Below are 7,730 nucleotides of genomic sequence, written 5' to 3' on the forward strand. Positions count from 1 at the left end.
CAGCCTTTCGTCATAGGAGAGGTCAAGTAGACCAGCTTTGAAGCTGGTTAATGTGGCTTACTGTGTGCCTTTTCTGTACCATTTCCTATATTTCTTGTCTGCAGAAGAGCAGAGGGGAATTCCTTGATAAGTGCATTAGCATTTATTGTGCACTTCTGCGGCCACACACTTGCCTGGATGATAGATAGACTGCAAAGGGAAAACCCCAGCTGGCATGCCTTCAGAAGTGAAAAGATCCAATCTCTCATGCTTGTTTACATGATTCAGGAGGGTATGTCAGTTACACCATCAAGTGTTGAATATACAGAGCCACATATTTCTAAGCCTCAATCTTTGATTTCCTTTAAAACAGTGCTAGTGACAACTCCTGAGGTGATATGGATGCCTAGTTTCATTGGGAAGGGTGGTAGTGGTGTTATTTTTTGCCAGTTACTAAATGATTGAGGTGTAGTAAGACCGTATGTGTGGTTATGTGAATAGCTTGCGCATAGCTGCAAGAGGTAGAAAGTACCCTTGTTGCAATATCAGTAGCTGCTTTGACTAACGTAAGATAGAAAGACTTGGGTGAATTATCCTGTACTTTCTTCCTTCACAGATGGGGAATTTCAATGCATGCCTCCACATTGCAGTGCTCCTGGATTGTCATCTCAGTGTGGCTCTTAGAGCACCTGATGGGCCAGAGAACGAGCAGTAAAATAAGACTCATGGGTTGGTAGTATTTCAGTTAGGATCCTCCTGTTACATTCTTCAGCACATTGGTGCTGCCTAGAATCCCGTTTACTGTCACAGATATATTAATAGCTGTGAATCACAAGCTGTGTCTCTGTTCCAGTGGTCTGAAGAAGTGAGGAGGAAACAGTACCATCTAAGGGTCACCTTGTCCATTTGTGCTTTTCTGTTCTGCATGCATGTTTCTACATTTAAGAAAACCTTCTGAAGGGTGATCATCCACTTCTGAGGAGCAAATTTTCTCTAACTGACTTGATGTTTTTTCTTCACATACAGCAGACGTTAATTATGAACTCTTGCCATTGCTAAGGTTAACACTTTCCAGAATTTATGGTGAGCATATGCTGCCTATTCAGCCAAGAGAAAGAGCATCTTTCCTAAAGTACAATGTATCCTGAGATGAAATGATTGCTTTTATCCTTAAAAAAATGGATCAGTATCAGAGACTCTTGATGTATTGTGAGGCTTATAATAATAATTTGAATTCCTAGTTTTACCCATGTTGATATGTTGAGAGTCTAGTGTGCCATTTGATGTGTCCTGTGCCCAGAAAACAAACGTTTACAGGACTGAAAGCTTCTGATACAATAAATAAATGGCAGTCATAGGGCCTTCAGGGATGTTCATGTGTGTAGGAAGGGGTTGCATTTCCAAAGCACGCGCAGTGTAGATGTCTGGAATTTTTCCTTATCTTGTCAAGTTTTTTCTCCTTTCCTGTCGACCGTCTTCAACATGCTTCCATTTGAGTCCTCCTTTTCTCTTGACTTTCTGCACTGGGATATGTCAGAAACTTGCTCACAGTAGTTTCCATTCTGTATGTGCAGAGAACAATGTACTTTCCTGCTTTCTGAGAATGCTGTAAGAAAGAAGGAGTAAGAGAATACTGTAGGAAAGAAAGAATAAATGAGTACATTTCCCTAAAATCCTAGTCCAGAATAGTCTACTTGACTGCCAAGTTTTCAGGAAGAGAAAATCTACATATGAACCTTTGTCTGGTCTTAACTTGGAGAAGCTGGTGGTGAAAACAGTGCCTGTGTGTGGCCAGAAATGCTTTTAGAGAATCTAGGCCCAACCCAAACAGTGGAGAGCTTAGTGATCATCAGTGGGCATATTCAGACTTGGTTATTCCTGTACAGAGATTTTAAAGTGATCATTTGTCAGCCACTGAATTAGGAGCTTTAAAGAAAGGAGCAAGGGGACCTGAAAGTGTTAGAGGAAACAAATGAGATTGCAGCTGACATCTCCAAGGGAACTTTTGTTCAAGGGTGCTCAGGCTGTTGACCTCTTTGCTTCTCCATTTCATAGCCTTTAGATTATAGCATTCCTCAGTACCAGAAGAGTAGTGGCTAGTTTGTGACTGGGCAAATGCTACCCTTTTTTTTATGTTGTTTGGGGTTGTTGGTTTTTTGTTTGATGGGGGTTTTTTTGGTTTTTTTTTGGTGGGGGAGGCAATCATGGGCATTACTGTGCAAAGATTTTAATGCACAAAGAAACAGTTTTGCATTGCATTTTAAAAATGTGGGTTTATATATGAAGCTAATGTTTTATTTCCTTTTCTCCCTTCTTATCAGAGATTGGAGACTAATTCCTAGTGATCTGCATCTTCATTTGGAAATCGTTGTCTAAAAAATTACACTTCTTAGCTATCTGTCAGCAGGTTGACAAGAATACAAAAGAGGAAGGGAAAAAATAAAGCATTCCGTTATTTCTTCCATTTTCCATTCCTTTCTCTATTGCACCTCCCTCTCTCTTTAGTTTTAGTGGCACAACTAAGTACATGGTAGGCTGGAAGTAAATGTTTTTGCACTAAGGTGACGGTAAGTTTTAGCAGAGCAGACTGTTTCCCAGATGGGAATGTTCTCCATTTTGTTGGAGGTGAAAATGCAGTAAGCTCTGCAAAGGAGCTCACCCTTTAGCTTAGCAGCCAGGGCACTGGAGAAGATTTGTCCAGAGCAGAGGTAATGAATTGAGAATAGCAGAAAGGGCAGATGGCCAAAATCCTCACTTATTACCTCATCTCGGGTCTCCTTGGTATTTACCAGTGAAAGCTTTCTGTAATTACCCCTACGTGCAGAGTAGTTTCTGGTCCCTCCACAACTCAAAATGTGATTTTGAGAGGGTCTCACAGACTAATGCCTCAGAAAGATTTGCTCCTTGCCTACAACCTGCCAATACTATTCTGTGAAGTGAAACGTGAGGAGCACGTGGTGTGAAGGATCAGTTTTGTCTATAGGGAATGTCAAATTTCATGGCCAACCTGGCTCACATTCTGTCTACTTACAGCTTTCACACTGCAGAAATGGGGTTTCTAACCTTGTTAGTTTTTTGCTATATTTGGACCTTTTTACATTTTGTTAAAATTGGTTAGGCTTTTCAGTTGAAGTATTGGCACATTTTGCACTCATTTAAAACAAACAAACAAACAAATGCCAACAAAAACCAACTAACTTTGTAAAGATTAGTAAAACAAACCAGAACAACTCCCTTCCCTTCCAGTCTTTCTTCTACCCTCCTTCTGATCCCAGCAAAGCAGTATGTGCCAGAGGTCTGGAGTAATACACACATCATCTAGAAAACTGAGGAGGGCACCGTACTTTCCCAGTGAAGGATCTCTTATCTCCCTAAGGTATGGCCCTGACTCAAAGCCTGTTGTGATCAAGAATGAGGCTCCTGCTGGTCAACAGCTTGGAAAAAATGAAGAAATATGTGTCAGCAATCTTAAACATCTGGTGCTCAAACTCTCTGAATTTGTGAACATGGATGCCAATAAACTGTGCCAGTAGCTCCCAAAATGTCAGCCCATTTTGATAAAATCTGTTCTTTGACTTAGGAAAAAAAAAATAGTAGGAAGGGAAGAGGAACCCAAGTTGTAGTGCTAAGCTAGTGGCTCCTAAAACTGCAACTCTGTAATTTCCCACTCGGCAGGGTTTTCCAAAGCACCAGAACAGTAACGATCACTGTAGAATGTGATTGCATTCTGTACGAGCGGTAATTCCAATCCACCTTCTTTAAAATGTTGAAATGCCTGCTAGGAGATTCTAAATGGCTAATGGTTCAGAAAAATCTTTGGGATACTCAACTTAATCGGTGTCCCATATCAATTATTGATAGTGTCAAATCAATGCAGCAGTTTCAGTCTCATTTAACCTCCCTATTATTTAATTGTAATGCTGTAGGGTAATTGCTCGAGACCGGACTCCTTTTCTCAATACCATTCTGAACTATTGTCTTCAGAACTGCTGCTGTGGTGTTTGTACTACCACCATCTAAGAATTTCTTAATACTGATAAAGTCATAGAGGAGCATCTCTTTGTCTTTTTGTTTTCATTTAAGGAAGAAAAACATCGGTATATTAGGTTTATCCTGAAAGTATGTTTAACTCAAGAAATACCTGTGAAAATACACAGTGTAATGTGTGTCAGTGTCGTGGCGATAGGCTAAGTGTTACCCTGCTTGCTGGCATCTCCAGTGTACACAGCAGCTGTGGGGTTTCTGTTCTGTAGGTTCCTGAACAATGTTAAGAGACTTTATTAAAAAAGGCACCGTTGTTTGCACTTCTGTGACTACTTTTAATTTCTGTGTAGGCTAAAGGAAACTTGACTTGTTACCATACTCAGAATTACATTTTTGTCTTGAACCACTATTTTTCATGGAAAAAGTTTTTATGACTTTAAACTTCAACCTTTTGCTTAGTGACTAAAGGGCAGGGTTTTATTCCCCAGATTTTATTTCAGTAAGCCAAGGTATAAACGTTTAAGGAAATTTCCCGACCACTTGGAGTTAGATTTTCCTGTAGAGTTGTCATCCTGCCAGCACAGTAGCACTTCTGTAGATGTGTGGGCTTTTTACCTTGTGAAAAGGCTCTGCTAGCTATTGACCTGCGTGTTCGGATGTTTCTGGAGAAAGGTATTGACAAAGGATCTGAAAAGCACTGACATATTTCTGTGTCTGGAAATGCTAACGTAGGTGTCAACCAAGCCCTGCTTTGTAGCGATGCTAGTAGTAAAAACTGTACACCTGGCTATCAGGGCTTTAAACTGACTGGGTACTGTGGCTTGAGGAGTCCCTTGAGTTATATAACACTACAGTTTGCTCAATTCCAGCTCTCTCATGTTGTTTATTATTTTTTTTTCTTCCCTAAAATACTTGTTTTCTGGTATGTAATATCTGACTTAGGTCCCTTTTTAATAAAAAACTTTTATGTTCCAGGAAAATGATTTGGGTTTTCATATTGGGGAATTAGATGTCAAATTCATACTCACTAATGGCAACCTAGCATGGTTCTGTCTTGTAATCTTAGGTCTGTATCCTGTCTTCTAAGAGTGAGTTCTTAGTAACCAGCTCGATAGAACAAAGGAGAGGCAGAAATTAAAGTGAAAATATGAAGGTAGAAGACAAAACAGAAAGGTAAAATTGAATACTCTTTAACAGGAATGACCACATTTCAAGACAGTTCAAGTGAATACTGATTTTAAAGTCATGTCCAATACTTTAATATTAGTACCTCATTAAACTCCAGGGATTAATAGCAGCAATCGCCTTGTTGCACATTAAAAAATTTAATTTGGGATTAGATGGTACAAGGAGCCATTCTAGCAGAGCTATTCCCAAGGTATCAGTAAGGTGAAATGTGATGGCTTAAAGACTGTGTTTTTTCTAACTGTCCCAGCTACACTATGTATTTATATATATATATATACCTGTATGGATTTTAAAATTGTGATGAACTGGTTCAAAAATCCTTTATAATGTATGTTATCTTTGGAAGTGAAATTGGTTGGAAAAGCTTGTTTGAAGTGTTAAGAAATGCAGTTGGAGTTCTAGGTCGGTACTGCCTTTCTGGCTCTGGAGGTGTGGTTTGGGCTCTGGTTAGCTCAAGGACATCAAAATCTGTGGACACTGGTGGTAGAGATTCAACCTTTAAAAAAGACTTCCTTGTGTGTTAGATAAGGTGATGTGCAATATTCTGCTCTTCTCTTCTGCAAGTATGCAGGGGTGTGCAGCATGTGAAGTGTGTGTGAGTAGATCGAACAGGATTGGTGATTATTCTACTCCCTACCAGTGTTTCTAAACGTGCAGGTAATAAAAACAACCACCTTGAGAGCCCTAATTTATGAAGTAATGAGTTTGGGGAGGAGCATAGGAGGAGCTTATGGACACTACAGTCCCTTCCCTGTATTTAGAGGTTGAGGAGAAGGAGGGGACGATTGGTTGGTGCTTCTGCTGCTATTAGTTGCTTTTTGTTAGGCTATCTCAGCTCATTAATCTGTCAGTGTGCGATAGCATTTACTGCCGGGGGTTAATACAGAGAAGAACAATACCATTTTAACATTCTAGTGTAAAAATTTAAGCACCTGGTATAGCGTGCTCCAGAATTTTTATTGCGAGTTCTTAACATCTTGACAGTGATGTCAGCAGCCTGTATGACTGACTTGATGATTTTATTTATTTATTTTGTGGTGCCCTTTTCTTTTTTTTTTTTGGATGGGTGTTGAAAGGGGACTCATTTTCTTCCAACTGAGTTTAAACATCATGCTTTTGGCACTGCATACATCTTTTGTTATTAATTAAAAATAAGTATATTAAACTAAAGTTTTAAACAATAGTAGTACAAAACTATGCAATTTCAGAATATTTCTGTAAAATGGGTATAGAAGGAGTGTATTTTAATTAGCCTCATTTTTCCAACCATTCTGGCAGAAATTAAAAATAACAACAGGCTTTAGGGGAAAAAGCCACACCTCCAGTTTATCAGAAGAGTTAAATCTCAGGTAATTTACAAGAATGCCATTACCAGTTTGTTGTTTGAATTACAATCTCTTCCTCTTCACTCTTGTGTAACAGTCAGAGTGAACGGACACTTTTTCTTTGTGCCTGGAACGGCCAAATGTGTTGTGAATGATATCACTTCCTCTTACAGACAGACCTCAAGTTCTGTCTCAAACTCAGTTGTTCGCCTTAAATCATAGCCAGTAAGAGGAGGAAAATAGTCTTGCAGACAATTAGTGAGACTGAAAGAAGAGAAAGTACTTGCAGATGCTTGCATTTGTGAGCTAAACTACCAGAGGTCCATAGTTCAGAAGCAAATACTACTGATACCTGGAGTGGTCAAGATGACTGGAAGACTCATGTTTTGGTCCCAGGTTAACATACACCCTTGCATTTCAAAGAAAAGCAAGATAAGATAAAATCAACTCTGACCCTTGGAGTTAGAGAGGGACCAATTAATGGAGAATGCTTTGCAAGGAGCAAAATCCAACAAGTAGTCTCCTCCTCCATTGTGTGTGTGTGTGTTTGGTTTTTTAATACTTTGTCTTTGCTTTTCTACCCCATTATGTTGGATTTTAGCCAGCTCCGTGAAGAGGATGTCAGATGGTTCCTCAAATGTTTACCTCATAATTATATGAAGATATGTTCTTTAGTATGATGCTGCTGTCTTCATCTGATCACAGTAAATCAGTAAAAGTCAATTTGCTCTTGATCTTGTCTCCTGCTGCTGCAGCTGTAGCAGTGCCTCCACTCTGACAGCAGTAGATTGTGGTCTGGTTGCTTTCCAGAATGACTTAGAATTTGCAATCTACTTGTCCTTACTTGCAAAGTACTTTTTCTGTGTAAGTGGTCCAATTAACTACAGTAATCCAAACAGGGACTTCAACAATTAGAATACTTCTTCTTTCCATTTATTTTCCTCTTTCTCCTTTTCTATTTTTAACAATGTTATTTTTTGTAAACAGAGGAAATTTATTCATTGGGTGAAGGCTGATACTTTGCAAATATTCTCTTACAATCTTGGTCCTACTCATGTCCTCATTGACCCACAACACTGCAGGTTTTGATTTTTTGCAGAGTAGACAGTGTGGCGTTACCTGAATCACTCCTGGTGTTTTACTGAAAACAGATATAATTTGGACCAAAAAAAATGAACAGGAATCTATAAGGAAGAGCTGAGCATTATAATCCTGTCATCAACTGTAGCACCTATGTTCAGTATGGTAGTCCTG

The sequence above is a fragment of the Eurypyga helias genome, unplaced genomic scaffold (genome assembly GCF_000690775.1).
Source record: "Eurypyga helias isolate BGI_N326 unplaced genomic scaffold, ASM69077v1 scaffold47159, whole genome shotgun sequence".
Lineage (NCBI taxonomy): Eukaryota > Metazoa > Chordata > Aves > Eurypygiformes > Eurypygidae > Eurypyga > Eurypyga helias.